General features: G+C 37.6%; 1 pseudogene; it reads left to right on the plus strand.

Annotated features, from left to right (window-relative positions):
* The first annotated feature begins 381 nt into the window (after positions 1-381).
* The window catches only part of LOC116904333, a 34,584-nt pseudogene continuing 17,817 nt past the window's right edge, over positions 382-17,148 (plus strand).

Raw genomic sequence — 17,148 nt, forward strand, 5'->3', positions numbered from 1 at the left:
TAAGTAGATCGTTCTTTTAGAGCAACAAAGAGTAACTTAACTTTAACCTTTATCTGTGGATCTTCCTCCTCTAAATAAAGTTATTCTTTAAATCTTTTCTTGAGTAGAGGCTACCTGGGCCTGATGGATATCAAGAAGCAATCATCTCACATAACCCATTCAGAATGCTTTTTCATACAGCTAATGAGTTCTAAGTACTGACGCTGACGTTGGAGGTTGCCTGTCTTCACCCTAGAGAGGGCGAGTTGTCCTTACTTCTTTGGAACACACTCCCAGGTTCCGTTAATGGTTGGTGTCTGATGCAGAAGCCCAGAGGCAGAGTTTTAGTGCAGTTAGATTATCCCAGGGCAACATCAATTTCTGGCAGAGCTAGCACACGCAATGGCTTTCCGGCAGGACACAGCCACGGGGTTCCTGGCAGAGCCACTGAGCAAGGTTTTTGTAAGCAGATCCATATCATTTTTGACAGGACTAACATATGGCTTTGGATATCTGGCCAAAGACTTTTCCGTTGTTACTATCAGAGGAGACCCTCCATGCTCTCTGGCAACACCACTGAACTATGTAAAGGATTTAATTCCTGGAAGTCCATTGCCAGAATGATTTGCTATGGAACAAATTTCAAAGTTGGTGTTCTGCCAACACAAAATTCTATAGGTCATGTCAAGGCCAATGCAGCAGTGAGTTTTCAGTGTGGAGATATTGAGCTGGCCTTTTAAAGCCTTCATATTCATGCATTGCTATGTCTCTAAGTGCTTTTGCATCTACTGGGTATAAATAAAGTATTTTCTACCTGAAATACTGATGCAATCATGGAACATTGTATATATGTATATAAGGGGATAGACAGGTTTTTTTCTATTTTTTCTTTTATTGGATTTTTAAATTTACATTGTAAATGTTATCCCCTTTCCAGGTTTCCCCTCCAGAAACCTGCTATCTGAACTCCTACCCCTGCTTCTATGAGGGTGTTTCCTCACCCACCCACCCAATCCCTCCCACCTCTTTGCCTCCCTACACTGGGGCAACAAGTCTTCACAGGACCAAGGGCCTCTCCTTCCATTGATGCCGACCAAGGCTATATATGCAGATGGAGCCATAGGTTTTATCTCACTTATCCATCTATAGTTAATGAAATTCAGTTATTTTTAAAAATTTTGCTTTAATTTGTAAAACAGACAAAGTAAAGGCCTGCTGGGAGCAAAGGGAGAAAAAACAATGGTTTCCCACAGCTCAATGGGCAATCAAAAATTTTCATCTTTTTCATCTGGTCGCACACTCTTTCAGAAACTTCAATGATTGCATATATAAGAGGAAAGACTGTACCTTCAAAGTGATTAAAGTGAAAGTACAGAACAGGCCTTCACAATACATTCTTCATTGTGGGTGGTATTGACTTTTTCTTTTAAAAAAGATTTTTGTGCCCGTGCGCGCGCACGTGTGTGTGTGTGTGTGTGTGTGTGTGTGTGTGTGTGTGTGTGTGTGTGTGTTGTTTGCATCTGTATGTCTGTGAGCATATATGTACATTTCTATAAGGCTCCTACAGAGTCCAGAAGATGTTAGTTGTAAGACTCCTTGCAGCTTTACTTATATGTGTTTATAAACTACCTGTAAAGTGTACTGTAATCAAAACTTTGACCCTCACGACTGAGAAATATGTGCCTTTAATTACTGAGCCATCTCCCTAAACCCTAGACCAGTATTTGTATAGTACCTAAGCTTGAAATACTGATGCAAGCTTACTCTCACGTTTCTCTAGTATTTTCAAATTCTTCCACCCCACATGGAGTATGTATCTCTCGGGTTAGACTATTGGATGCTCATGTAAATGGATGATTTATCAAACTATCCATTACTGGATTGACAGGAGCCATCTAGGAAAGGCTATGGTATGTGAATTTCCTGGAGATGGCCCACTATTTTGCATGGATGTGATGGTTGCACTCTAGAGAGGCACAGCTCCAGAAACTTCATCCCAGGATTGTTTCTCGTTGCTGATATGCATTTCCTGCCACTATTGAACAGGCTAATGATTCCTGGGCATCAGCCCACCCTATTGAACAAATTTCCTATAGATCAACATGAAGACAAACTTTCATGAATTAATGCTGTCTAGATTCATTCATGCTTTTATAGAATTCAAGTAATTTTAGGAAGAACATTTTAGGTGATAGTTTTAGTTGTTTTGTAGAAAGATGTAATAAAGTTCGAATCGAGAATAGAATATACCCCCTCCTTATAGAATAGTAAGTAAAGGCTGCATAGTAAGGAATAAAATAAGCTTTCATGAATTTCACTAAGAAGAAAAATATGCTTGAGACAGATTTGTGATCAAGGAAAAAAAATTCGTTCTAGGTCAGGTCCAAGGATAAAGCCACAGTTGTACACTATGATAAAGCAAGGCCATGTGAAACTGTTGCTTTGAACTTAATTATGTTCTTATAGAATGAAATACTGCTTTGAACTTACCAGCAACATCCTCTGTAACTCCCCTTTTGTGTAACATTTTATCTATGAGGTAATTTTATTAAAAAGTTTTGTCTAAGAAGGTACAAAAAGGCTGAGAGTAGAAATAAAGTTTGATTCTTGGGACTCATACATACATACACACACACACACACACACACACACACACACACATGCAGGTGCCTGACTTCCTTTTTTCCTTTTCTCTCTGACTCATGAACTTGGCAAGCAAGGGGTCCTTGAGCCAAAGAGAAAAGAGCTCTAAGTAACTAAGCTTTTTTTTCTTAATCCCCTGCTGCTAACAGCAGGAGTTAAATTGCCAGAAGCCATCAGCTTCTGGCCCCTGAATAGAAAGAAAGAGTTAACTTGCCAAAAGTCAGCAGCTTTTAGCCCCAGTCGCTGACATTTTCTTTGACTACTTTCCTCTAGGAACTGGGTGCTGGTAGTCATCAGCACTGAATCTATGTATTTTCTTTGATAAATATAAAACAATGAACAAGGAAGCTTCCTTAATCCCATAGTAAACAAAATACGCTACAAAGATACATGGGAGAAATAGGAATAAAACGACAGGTTCCATTTAGGTAGGAAAAAGAAATAAGTAGAGAAGAAAGCAAGTGGGTAGAATAACAGCAAAAATATCTGAAGAGGTCCGAAGGAATCATATTATTAACTACCTAATAAAAAGTCAGACAAATGGCAGTTTGTGTATAATTATATATAGTTTAAATGACATTTTCCTATCTGGACTGGGAGTATTCCCTCCAAGAACCAAAGACCCCCTGACAAAAATTTCAACACAGGCATGACCAAAATTCCTTTTTAAAGTTTTTAGTCACTGTTGTCGAAAAGTTGCCCAATCAGACTGTTGTTGTTGCCCTTGCTCAACCTGCAAAAAGTCACAGATTAGTTCATATTGCTGAAAACCACATGTACTTCAGAACCAGGGTAAGAGACTCCTGAGTTGGAACTGCTCTGCTCGGAGTGCCTACTCCACAAGGCTAGCTTTCATGTTGCCAGATGGTGCCACAAAGCTTCCAAAAGAGGGAAACAGCCAATAGTTTACCAAACTATGGTGCCTATTGTCCATAACAATAAGTATAGCAAAATCTCCCTAAGGGATGGTAGTACCATGCATGCCTTGGTGGTAAGAAACAGCTCTCTAATTAAAACTTAATGAGAGGGACATCATCCATGGTAAGGAAAACCTAAATAACTACCCAAAGCTAGGGAAGTCATGGATATTGGAGGAAAACCTACAAGCACCACTTTAATGAACCAGTATGATCCCTAACAACATTCTAAATATTTGTGCTTAATCCCACAGATAACTGCAGTCCTTAGCAAATTTCCTCATGGAGAAAATTACTTTTCCTATGAATGGAGATCATTACAGAGAACAGCAGCCAATCAAACTGCAAAGTTGTGGAGCACAGTCCAGTGGCTACATTTATGAAAGTACTCCTCTACCAAAGGCCAGGGGAGCACTGTGGAAGAGAAAGTGAAGAGACTCTGTGAGCCAAAGGATCGAGGAATTTGAGGTGAGTTTGTATCTCCTCGTAATAGCAGAAGGTACACCCATAAAGTCTTAAACTGCTTAAACATGAGATGAACAAGGGAAACAACAGTAAGACACACAAACAACACGAAGAACTAACTACAAGCAGTTAAGGAGTGATAAGATATGAAGAAATATCCATTTCTAGGAAAGAACACACTGACCAGTTATCCAATACCAATTGGTCAAACCTGAAAAAATAAATCTGTAATAACATTATAGAGACTAAGGAGGTTATATTTTGGGAAAAATATAATAAGTTCTTATATGCATCTATACATATAAGAACAATTATTTTAAAGGCCATAAATTTGAGAGAGTTTAATGTAGAGTATACAAAAGGGGTTGGAGGGTGGAAATGGAAGGGTAAGGTGGTGTAAGTATATTATCATTTCAAAATAAAGAAAATAAAAGAATGGTTATTATTCATCAAAAGCAAACACAAATGGTTTGGGGTTGCTTCCTGTCTGGGCAGCTTCAAAGTTCTATTTTACCAATTAGTTCAATTTTTCCAATTTATTTCTTATCACACTTATAAAAACACATTCTCCTTCAACTAATCAGATTTTAAATCTGAGGAACCTTGTAGTTGTATGTAAATTAACTCTACTTGCATGCAATGTTTTAGGAAAACATTTCCAGGTAAAATGCGAAACTAATAAAATAACATCACATGAACAAAACACTCATTACACTTTGTTGTTCTCTTCAATGTTTTCTGAGAGATAGAAAACAAAATAAACCTTAGAAGCTATCTGTCTGAACATTCTCGGAGCTTCCTTTGGGACTGTGCTGTTGAACACACCACAGATGCAATTCTAAGTCAGCACTGACTTCATTGGGGTCTTTGCTCCAAAGTCTGCTATAAATCACTGGCTAATGTTTTTTTTTTCTCTAACAAGTACAAAGATGTCCTGAACTAGATAAAGTAGAGACTATATTTGTGCTTTCAAAATATCCTAACAATTCTTCAATTGTCTTTCTTACTAGGATTGCCATTAAGCTTTCAATAAGCCTTGACTTTCACCCATAGTGTTTATGATTTCTGTAGCTCGAAATTAACAATTTGTTTGAGAACATAAATTATTTGTGAAATGGTGTCATTTTTTCTTCCTTTTTGTCTTAATTAGACTTTTACTGGTGTGAACAGACACCATGACCAAGGCAAGTTTTATAAAGGCCAACATTTAATTGGGGCTGGCTTATCGGTTCAGAGGTTCAGTCCATTATCATCAAGGTGGGAGCATGGCAGCATCCAAGCACGTATGGTGCAGGCAGAGCCAAGAGGTCTACATCTTCATCTGAAGGCTGCTAGCAGAAGACTGGCTTCCAGGCAGCTAGGATGAGTGTCTCAAAGTCCACACCCATAGTGACAGACTTACTCCAACATGGCAACACTTTCTAATAGTGCCACATCCTGGGCCAAGCATATACAAACAATCACAGTTTCCTTATCTTTGTGTGCTTCTGTGTGTGTGTGTGTGTGTGTGTGTGTGTGTGTGTGTGTGTGTAAACCTGAGGTTGAGAAATCATGCTAGCTAGCTCTTTTATCTTACTCATTGAGGCATTATCTCTCAGTAAAATTGAGAGTTCTCTTTTATGGTTAGTCTTCTTAGCCAAATTATTGTGGCTAATGCCTGTCTTTGCCTATGGATATTGGAATTAGAGCTGAGTCTATTAACTTGAGCTTTTAGTATCTGAATTCTTGTCCTTACAGTTAGATGGCAAGTGCTTTCACTACTGCATCATCTTCCCTGCTCTCAAATTCTGCTCCTCAATGGCACCAGACTCCACATCACTTCATCTCACCATAATGAGTGCAGATACTTGGGATTGATAATTTCCTTGGCACATGAAATGGTTTGGTGAAGAGGAACTAAAAAATAATATCATAATTGGCTTCTCACAGCTTCTGATGGATGTTCAGGGGTCACAAGACTATGGTCTTACGATACCTCAAAACTTTCTATAATTTTGGAGTAAGCCAAGTGAATGTTGGTTGCTACATTATGATGCCACTATAGTTTGGTGATACTGTGGGTTCAGTTAAAAGCAAGTGCAATAAAGCAAATGTCACAATATATAAATCACATGGAGTTTTGGATACTCAATGAATTTAGATGTTATATTTATTTCTTTGTATTTATTTTCCTTTTATTAAAAATAAATAATCATTTTTATCATTTCCCCTCCCTTTCCTCCATCCAACCTTCTCTCCCATCCACACCCACTCACTTTTGATCTTTTATTAGCAAACAAATAAACTTCTATGGGACTATACTATACTCTAAAAGTAAAACAAAAGTTAATACATGGGAATTGAACAAAACAAATAGGAGGAAAAAAAGCCTGAGAGAGGGCACAAGAAATAGACCCACTCATGTAGACACTCAGAATCCTATAAAACCACTGAACTGGAAGTCATAATATGTACAAAGAGGACCTGTGGCTGACTCATTCAGACTATGTGTATGCTGCCTCAGGGTCTGTGATTTCATGAAGACTTTGAACATTTTGTTTAGAGGGTCATATTTTCTTGGTGTCCTCCATCTTGATGGCTCATATACTCTTTCTGACTCCTGTGGTGTTCCTAGGGCACTGAGAGGAGGAATGTGGTGGAGACATTTCATTTAGGGCTAACTGTTCCAAGGTCTCTAATTCTATGAACAATGGCTGGCTCTAGGTCTCTGTTTTGTTTCCATCTGCTGAAGTCAAAGCCTCTCTGATGATGGCTGAAGAAGGTACTAATCTAAGAGTATAGAAGAATGTTATTAGGAATCCTATTATGTAAATGCCACTTTTATTTCCTAAGTTAATAGGATGATATAAGAGCAGTACTCAAGCTATGCAGATACATGACTTGGACTGAGCTCAGAGTGTTTCTACCTAACTATCCCTCCACCTATGTGTAGAAGTTCCTAGCTTCCCTACAATCTAATCTTCTGCAAGCCCAGACCTTGAAGGCTTTAACTTCTAGCCTCCATCTGCTAAACTACACCTAGAATGTTTTAGCCTCTGACACTTGCTGCTGAATAAATTCACTTTTCTAGCTCTTTCTAACTCTGGTTAGCTGGTTCAGCTCAGTTGTTCTGGCTTAAATTGCTCTCCAAGCTAATTGATTCAAATTGGCTGCTCTTGGCTTCTGACTGAATTGCTCTGCTTGAAAAATTTCTCTGAAGTCCACAAACTGAACTGCATTAATTGCAGTAACTGAACTGCACGAATGGAAAGGAACTGCATGATTAGTCACTTTATCTGTTCCTCAACTAGACATCATTGTTCGGGATTAAAGATATGTGCTAAAAACAAGTTAGTATTCCAGCCAAAAGGATTAAAAGTGTGTGTCTATATTCAAGCAGGATCACACTGACCTAGAATGTGTTTGCATCTGATCCCTTGCCCAACCACCCATGTTGTTGGATTAAAAATCCTCTAAAATAGTCATTTTATTGTTATTTTTTATTTTGCATACTACACTGGGTACCTAAATTTTATTTATGTATATATTTAGAAGTAAATGTATATATATGTGTGTATATGTACATATATGTATATATGTATGTATACATGTGTGAACACATGTATATATTTTAGAAAGCTTCTACTCTATTATGTTCCATACTATTCCTCAGTAACTTGGGTTGTTTGTGGATTCTCATGGGACCTCTTTTACCAACAACTCAGATATAACCATTCTCAAGAAATGGCCAGTTTGGTTGGGGATTTAGCTCAGTGGTTAGAGCGCTTGCCTAGGAAGCGCAAGGCCCTGGGTTCGGTCCCCAGCCCCGAAAAAAAAAACCAAAAAAAAAAAAAAAAAAAAAAAAAAAAAAAAAAAAAAAGAAATGGCTAGTTAGGGCTCTGTCTCATTATTTGGCAATTTCACTTAGATTACTGTTCTGTATGTGTATATTTTAAAAAGATTCTACTCTATTATATTTCATATTATAACTCAAATGAACATTGATTTTAGTTGTCTCTCCCTTCCTCTTCCCTTTTTTCTCCCTTCCCACATGATCCTTCTATTCAAGGCCTTCATCCATCTACAACTCTCTATTTTCTTTCTCTTTCCTAACAAGGTCTATCTGCTGCCTTACTCTATACTTATCCTATTTGGTTCTATGAATTGTCTTCTATGGATTGGTTGTTATTGACTTATTATCTAATATCCATATATGAGCAAACACATACCATATTTCTAATTATTGGTTTGTGATTCCTCATGCAGGAAGTTTTTTTTTCCTAGTTCAATCCATGTACATGCAAATGTCACTATTTCATTTTTTGAAATGGCTGAGTAATAATACTCTGTTATGTAAATGTAAAATATTTTCACTATCCATTTTCTTTTGAAGGGTATCTAGGTAGTTTCCAATTTCTGGCAATTACGAAAAGAGCAGCATGGTGGGGCATCTTTGTACCAGAGACCTGGGAGGTCAGAGATGCTCAGATCTCAAAGGACCTTAGATGAAATGTCCTACAGTGGGGAGAGGTAGAGTCCACCTATAGTAGAAAGACAGGGCATCAAGTGGAGGGATGGTGTTAGCATCTCACAGTCATAACTCTGACCCAGAATTGTTCCTGACTAAAATAACTGCAGAGACAAAACTTAAGGAGAGGCTGAGGGAAAGGAGGTCCTATGACAGGCCCAAATTGGGATCTAGTTCAAGGGGAGACTCCAAGGCCTGACACTATTACTGATGCTATGGTGCACTTACCGACAGGAGCCTAGCATGGCTTCCCTCTGAGAGGCTCAACAAGCAACTGGATGAGTTAGATGCAGATACTTACACCCAACCAATGGACAGAAGCCAGGGACCCCTGGGGTTTAATGAGGGAAAAGCTGAAAGAAGCTGAGGAAAAGGGCAACCCCATAGGAAGACCAACAGTCCCAACTAGCATGAGCCCTGGAGATCTCTTAGACACTTAGCCACCAGTCAGGCAGCATACGCCAGCTGACAACAGGCCCCCTCACACATATACAGCAGAGGACTGCAGGGTCTTGACTCAGTGAAAGAAAAAGCACCCAACCTTCAAGAAACTGGGTTGGGAGGTCTGGTAGGTTGAGGGAAGACATCCTCTTTGAGGTAAGGGGGGCAGGATATGGAACAGTCAGATGGCAAAAAGATTAAAGAATGAAAAATAAATAAAATAAATAAATAAAAAGAAAAGAACAGCCATGAACTTGCTTGAGCAAATCATCCTTGAGTACATGGCCACAAGTAGCATAGCTGAATCTGTAGATAGATTGATTCTTATTTTCCTGAGTAACTCTGACAGCTGTTTTCCACAGTGGTTATACAATGTTTTATATCCACCAGCATCTGGTGAATGTTCCTTGTGCTCAATAACCTCACCAACATGAGTTGTCATTGTTTATTGATCACTGCTATTCTGATAGATATACGTTGATATCTCAAAGTATTTGAGAATTTGTATTTCAATGATATCTAAGGGTGTTTAACATTTAAGTGTTTCTCAAACATTTGAGTCTCCTTTTTGAGAATTCTGTGCATAGAACTGAATTCCATTTTTAAATTGGGTTGTTTAGTTTCTTGATATCTAGGGTTTTGAGGTCTTAATGTATTTTAGATACTGGTCTTTTTTCTTGAGTTCTTAATATATCTTAGATATTAGACTCTATCAGTTGTAAAATTGTTAAAAAAATATTTTCTGCTCTGTAGGCTGTGACTTTGTCCAAATGATAGCATCCTTTGCCATACAGGTTTTCAGTTTCATGAGTTCTCATTTATTGATCGTTGATCTTAGTGCCTGTGTTATCCACGTGCTGTGATGAGGTCAAAGCTATTCCTCAGATTCTCTTCTATCAAGTTCAGGGTAGCTGGTTGTATGATGAGGTCTCTGACCCATTTGAAGTTGAGTTTTGTGCAGGGTGATAAATATGATACTATATGTAGTCTTCTACATGCAGCTGTCCAATTTGTCCAGTACCATTTGCTGATGATGCTGTCTCTTTTCAGCATGTGCTTCTGGCTTCTTAATAAAAAAAAGTATCCACAGGCGTGTAGATTAATGTCAAGGTCTTCAATTTGATTCCATTGATCAACATGTTAGTTTTAGAAGGTGTGTTTAATGTACTCAGAGTAACAGTGTATTACATAATTAAAATATTTTACTACTAAAAATTGTCAGTAGCTAAGTGGTTGGATTAAACGATGCTAATAATTGATTTAGTCCTCACAATGCTTTCTACAAATCTTTAATTTTTAAAAAGAAAAAAATACAGTATTTGCAAATAGTAAGAAAGTAGAGTCTAAGAAATGAGGTATGATATATGTATATATATATGTATATATATATTGAAAATAACAATGAACTCAAAATAAAAGAAATAAATGAACTATACTCAATGCATTGTGTATTCTGTGTTAGTATAATATTTTATTACATTAACTTGGTAAGTGCTAATGTTTTAAGGAAAAAAGAGCATAAGAATCCTTGGAATAGCTAAATTTAAACTAAATAACATAAGAAAATTAATAATAAAAGAAGAAAATTGGGAAGCACAACCAGTAGAGGTGTAAATGTGATGTGGATGAGTTCATGAGAATAGAAGTAGCTTTCAGATGATAGGAAAAATAGGTTATTGTGGTGTTTGACTTTACAGTACAACTCCTTAGTCCTTGGCTAGCCATGACTTCAGGAAGAGGAGAATACAGTGCAGTCGGACTTTCTAGAAACTTAGATACCAGTGGAAAGTAAGGCTGTTGGCAATTTAATAGAGCAATAATAAGGATTATGCTAATAGGCTAACAAGAAATCATTGAGATTCTCCAACTACAATTGGCAATTCATAACTACAAAACAAACAACCAACCTTTGTGAGCATCAGGTGAAGATGGGCCTACCTGCCCTACTCTCCTTTCTGTCTCTGTGATAAGTGAGTTTGAATAAGCAACTTAGGGAGGAATCACGGTTGTAGGTTACACATCCCATCATTGCTGGAAGTCAGGGTAGAAATACAAGCAAGACGTTCTAGCAGAAATTGCAGAGGAGCGATGATTCCTGGCTCACTTGCTTGGCTCATGCTTGGCTCATGCTTCGGCAGCTCCAGCCCACCTGACAAGGGAATGATAGTGCTCAAGGTGCCCTGGACCTAATGCGTTCTTTAACAATCAGGTCAATCAAGACAGACAAGTTCAAAGACCAAAGAGATCTCAGCAATTTTGCGGAAGCATGCCTCTCAGATGACTGAAGGCTGTGTCAAGTTGGAAACTTAAGCTAACTAGGACTATGCCTGTGTGATAAGGAGAACATTACAAGTTTCCTAAAAATTACTGGGCATCAAACACAAATCTATGAATCATGAATCATGTGTTCACATACTTTTTGAAGAATGAGAAGATTCTTTAGCTGATACCTAAAATACATCTGGATGAATTAGATATGAACAAACTAAATAACCCAAATAATTAATGTGGTATAGAGGTAAGCAGAGATTGTTGGACAGAAGAATTTCAAATTGTTGAGAAGCACTTAAATGAATGTTTAACATCCTTAGTCATCAGTAAAATGAAAATCAAAATGACCCAGAAATTCAATCTTACACTCATTAGAATGGCTAAGATCAAAAAACCAAAGTGACAGCATATGCTGGCAGAAGAGGAATAAGAAAACTACTCCATTGTGGTGAGAGTGCAAATTCTATAACCACTCTGGAAACCAATTTGCTGGTTTCTCAGAAAACTGGGAATTGTTCTAAATCAAGACACAGCTATTCCACTTCTGTACATATACTCAAAAGATGTCCCCCTATACCACAGGGACATTTGCTCAAGTATGTTCATAGCTGCTTTATTTGTAATAGCCAGAAAGTAGAAATAACCTAAATGTACATCAACTGGAGGGGATAAAAAATGTGGTACATCTACACAATGGAATACTATTGAAAAAATATCTCATGAATTTTGCAGGCAAATAGCTGAAACTTCAGAATATCATCCTGAATGTGGCAATCCAGAACCAAAAAAGCATCTGTCGTATATGCTCACTTATAAGATGGATGTTAGCCATAGTGCAGGATAACCATGCTAGAATCTGCAAATACAAAAAATAAATTAATATATAAAATGAGGTTAAAAAAATAAACCAAAAACTACAAAACTAGTCTCGGCAGTAACAAGCATACAGGGGTATGTAGCCTTCTCTCTTACACCTCGTCACTGTTGGTACCAGAGGGTGAGGTTGAGGGCTAAAAGGCACCTGCTGGAAACCATTCCAAGTGTTTTATCCTGTGTTTTTCATTCCATTCTGTATCTTTATATGAAGCCAGAAACATGATATTTCACATCTCATATCTTTATTCTAAATGGATCTTTTTTTCCCTTCCCCCCACATATTCTGCCCACAAATGAAACAAGTATGACTAAATGAAGCTTTGTGATTTCCCTTCTTTATCACTCTAAGGAAAATACATTTTTATGCATCAACTATTAAGCCTTAATGAAGACCATTGCTATTGTATAAAATAGGAGATGCATTTGAGCGTCTCATTGCTATTTACAGTGGTGTTTCCTCCTCCATGGCTAATCAAACTGTGCAATAATCAGGTACAAGTAAAGGCAACACTTTTCTAGGCTCCCCAAGACAAGTGTAAATGACCTCCAAATTGCAAATTGAGTAATTATTTTATGCCATATCATTAGCTATAAAATCTTTAGATGTAAACGTATTTATTGAAAGAAAATTACAAGCCTTTCATCGGCAAATGATTCACTAACATAAAGACATATTATAACTGAACCACAAAGAAATGATTTCTTCAATTTTTCTTGCATGTTACTATTTTTATGTTCATAAATATAATAGCTGCTAATCGTGAAATGGGTAAGAAAATGAAAGGAAGCCACAAAGAAGAAAATAATAAGGCTAGAACCCTACAACCAAGGATAATTGCTATCACTATATGGGGTGTTCAAACATATACAATTATGATTTATTTTATTTTCAATTACATTTATTTACTTGTATGTTTCTATATCCAAGCATGCACATACACTTCCCACAACACAATTGTGGAGGTCATAGGACCTGTGGGAGTCAGTTTTCCCTTCCTTTATGTGCTTTCCAGGTCACAGAACTGACGTTAAGCTTGTTGACGAGCATGATTCAGTGAACAACCTCACAGGACACATTTTTATTTTATTTTCATTCATTTCTACATTCATCCTTCCATCCATCTATCTACCCATTTATTGTCATCCTTGCCAAATGTTCTCTGTGTAGCATTATTTTAATCAGTGGAAACAGCTCTGAAGAAAACAAACATCTGTCTGGTTAAGATGAACATACTCTTGGAGGGAGACTTATAATGAGCATAACATTGAAAAAAAACTATAGACTGAGCAGAGTGTCCAGTTGATAAAGTGTTTACATTGCAAGCCCAAGGCCCTGAGTTCTTTCTCCAGACTACATTTTTAAAATAATAGGAATATTGGTGCGGATTTTTACTGACAGCACTTGGGAGATAGGAACAGGGTCATCCTTGGGGCTCCATGGCCACCCATTTTATCTCAATTCCAAACCCCAGACAAATGAAAAACTGTATCTCAAAAGTACAGTGTTGATACTTGTGATATGGGTCAGCACTATTCATGTTTACTGCTTTTTCAGAGAATCCAAATTGACTTGCCAGTACCCATATCTGGAAGTTCAGGACTGTAACTCTGTATCCAGTGGGGGAATTCAATTCCCTCTTCTGGACTCTAAGGGCACACACACACACACACACACACACACACACACACACACACACACAGAGAGAGAGAGAGAGAGAGAGAGAGAGAGAGAGAGAGAGAGAAGATGATGTGTTCCTAATTAAAAAATAAATCTAAAAGAAAATAAAGTGAGGTGGTCAGAATCTGAGAAGCAATATCTGAAGCTCCTCTGGTATTCACAATGAATACACACACACACACACACACACACACACACACACACACACACTTATACCTTCTTACTCCACCACATACATCCCACATAAGCACAAAAGCAATAGGATTAGCTGCAAACCATGTCTTTTTTCCCCCCTATGGTTAAAGTAAAGAAAAAAGATAACTGAAAAATGTGGATTAAAACACAAAGCTCAAGTCCAAGTGGATCAAGGACCTCCACACAAAAACAGATGATACATTGAAACTAATAGAAGAAAAAATGGGACAGAGCCTCAAAGACATGGGCACAGGGGGAAATTTCCTAAACAGAACACCAATGGTTTATGCTTTAAGATCAACAATAGACAAATGGGACCTCATGAAATTGCAAAGCTTCTACAAGGGCAAAGGACGTTGTCCATGGGACAAAACAGCAACCAACAAATTGGGAAAAGATCCTTACCAATCCTACATTCAATAGAAGGCTAATATCCAATATATACAAAGAACTGAAGAAGTTAGACTCCAGAGAGTGAAATAACCTTATTAAAAATGTGGTACATAGTTAAATAAAGAATTCTCAGCTGAGTTATATCGACTAGCTGAGAAGCATCTAAAGAAATGTTCAACACCATTAGTCATCAGGGAAATGCAAATCAAGACAACCCTGAGATTCCACCTCATACCAGTCAGGATGGCTAAGATCAAAAACTCCGGTGACAGCAGATGTTGGCGAGGATGTGGAGAAAGAGGAACATTCCTCCATTGTTGGTGGGATTTTAAGCTGGTACAACCACTCTGGAAATCAGTCTGGTGGTTCTTCAGAAAATTGGACATAGTACTACCTGAGGATCCAGCTATACCTCTCCTGGGCACATACCCAAAAGGTACTCCAACATATAAAACAAGGACACATACTCTACTATGTTCATAGCAGCCTTATTTATAATAACCAGAAGATGGAAAGAATCCAGATGTTCTTCAATAGTGGAATGGATTCAGAAAATGTGATCCATTTACATGTTGAATTATTACTCAACTATTAAAAACAGTGACTTCCTGAAATTCCTAGGCAAATGGATGGAACTAGAAAACATCATCCTGAGTGAGATAACCCAGTCACAAAAAAACACAGACTGAATGCACTCACTGATAAATGGATATTAGCCCAAATGCTCAGAATACCCAAGACACAATTCACAAACCAAATGAAGCTCAAGAAGAAGGAATACCAAAGTATGAATGCTTCAGATCTTAAAATATTCAGTAGGAAGTACAGAGACAAAGTTGGAGCAGAGACTGAAGTAAAGGCCATCCAGAGACTGAACCATATGGGGATCTATCCCATGTACAAACACCAAACCCAGACACTTTTGTGGATTCCAAGAAGTACTTGCTGACCAGAGCCTGATATAGCTGTCTCCTGAGAGGCTCTGCCAGAAGTTGACAAATACAGAGGCGATTGCTTTCAGCCAACCATTGAACTGAGAACAGGGTCCTTAATGGAGGACTTAGAGAAAGGACTGAAAGAGCTGAAGGGGTTTGTATCCCCATAAGAACAATATCAACCAACCAGACCCTCCAGAAGCCCCAAGGACTAAACCACAACCAACACATGGAAAGACCCATGTCTCCAGCCACATATGTAGCAGAGATTGGCCTTGTAGGGCATCAGTGGGAAGAGAGGCCCTTGGTCCTGTGAAGGCTCAATGTTCCAGGGCAGGGGAATGCCAGGATGGGGAGGCAGGAGTGGGTGGATAGGTGGGTGAGCACCCACATAGAAGCAGGAGGGATGGGATAGGGGCTTTCCGGAGGGGAAACTGGAAATGGTGATAACACTTGAAATGTAAATAAATAAAATAGCCAAGAAAAAAATCATCTTATGAGATGCCATAATTACAAATGTGTCAAATCTGACATCATTTTATAACTGACCTGGATGCTCTGAAACCTGTCCGGGAGAATCTTTTTGTGTTAGAATCTCTGATTACATGAGTGTTTTCCACACTGTCTTCCTATTTGCCTATCTTTTTCCTTATGGAAAGGTTAGCCACTGTGTTAAGCTCCACTTGAATCCAGAGATTGCAAAGATGCTATGTAATAAGAAGGTTACAACTGAAGGTGAAAACTCACTCATTTAAACACGAAAAGGGTTACTTTTACGTTTGATTCATCATTGTGTGTTTATATGTGAGAGCAGCTGTGCATATGCAGCAAAAGCTACTAGGATTTAGGTTTCGAAATTTTCATCATATATATTTACCAATCTATATCCAATCCATATCCATATCCATATATCTATATCTATATATCTATATCTATATCTATATCTATATCTATAACTATATCTCTATCTCTATCTCTATCTCTATCTCTATATCTATATCTATATCTATCTATCTATATCGTCTTTAGTTTCAGAAGAGAGATTTGAATGATGTTAGGCCTGATGGGATTTTGGAAAAATCTTAGAAATGAACTACATTGTCTTTTGCATTATGAAATCAACAAAGGTTTAAGCAATGGTGTATGTATTCACATGTGCTGTGTGCATGTCATATGTGTGTATGTGAGTGAGTGTGTGTGTATATGTGTGCATTTGAGAATAAACTTGGATTTGTGCTATTTAATTTTGACAATTAATATGATTGCTTTAATAATTCCAAAGCTATCACTGAGACAGTTGAGATACATCTTTTTTTCAAACCACACAAAGTTAGACTTTAACAATAATAATGATAATAATAATAATAATCCAATAACAAATAACCAAATTTTGACCAGTCCCAACTTTTTAAAATAGATATTGATACATAATACTTATATAGGTTTGTGGGATACATTATGATGCTATGTTACATAGAGTGCATATTGCTCAAATCTGGGTAATTAAGCTGCCTATCATCTCAAACATTTATCATTTCTTTGTGATGAGAATATTCAAAACTCCCGTATTCTAATTACTTTTCAGTATATCACACAACAGTGTTAGCTTGCAATCACCCTTCTGTAATAAATACCAACACTTACAAGCCAATTTTTTAAAAAGCTTATAAGTTCATAAGTTATCTATTTGCAATTTTTTTTGCTTGTTTCATACTGCTCCGTTTTCTTTCTTTCTTTTTTTAATCTTTATTAACTTGATTATTTCTTATTTACATTTCGATTGTTATTCCCCTTCCTGGTTTCCGGGCCAACATCCCCCTAACCCCTCCCTCTCCCCTTCTATATGGG

Source organism: Rattus rattus, chromosome 6 (genome assembly GCF_011064425.1).
Source record: "Rattus rattus isolate New Zealand chromosome 6, Rrattus_CSIRO_v1, whole genome shotgun sequence".
In the NCBI taxonomy this organism is placed as follows: domain Eukaryota; kingdom Metazoa; phylum Chordata; class Mammalia; order Rodentia; family Muridae; genus Rattus; species Rattus rattus.